This window comes from Cyanistes caeruleus, chromosome 19 (genome assembly GCF_971803275.1).
Source record: "Cyanistes caeruleus chromosome 19, bCyaCae1.hap1.1, whole genome shotgun sequence".
Classification (NCBI taxonomy): Eukaryota; Metazoa; Chordata; class Aves; order Passeriformes; family Paridae; genus Cyanistes; species Cyanistes caeruleus.
This window is the reverse complement of record NC_141719.1, coordinates 4,335,666-4,336,163: the sequence shown is the minus strand read 5'-3', so window position 1 is coordinate 4,336,163 and position 498 is coordinate 4,335,666.

Below are 498 nucleotides of genomic sequence, written 5' to 3'. Positions count from 1 at the left end.
GGGGCTGGGCCGGCTCTCGGCCGGCTTTACCCGGCGTCATCCGCCGGCCCTGCCCACCGCCACGGCCCCCCCGGGCCCGGCACCCACCTCCCCCTCCGAGCCGGGGCCAGAGCCGGGCCCCGCTCCCCGCCCGCCCGGGATGCGCTCCCGCATCCACCCGCACCCAGGGCCGGGATCTGGGAGGGGGCGAGCGGGAGAGAAAGGCTTGAAATGCGAGCAGCCCGGCTCTGCTTCGTGCGAGAGTGCAGCTCGGGACAAGGGGATCTTTCATTAGGCACTGCCTTATATCCACAAAGTCATTCCCAAACTGCTCGCGGTGGCTTGCACCGTCAAATCCCAGAATCATCTACACTGGAAAAAACTTCTAAGACCATTACCCCTTTCAGTGAAGAAATTGTTCCTAAAACCCAATCTAAACCTCCCCTGGCGCAACTTGAGGACGTTTCCTCTTGTCCTGTCACTCGTTAAGGGATCCCATTGGAAGTGTCAGTCTCCCGG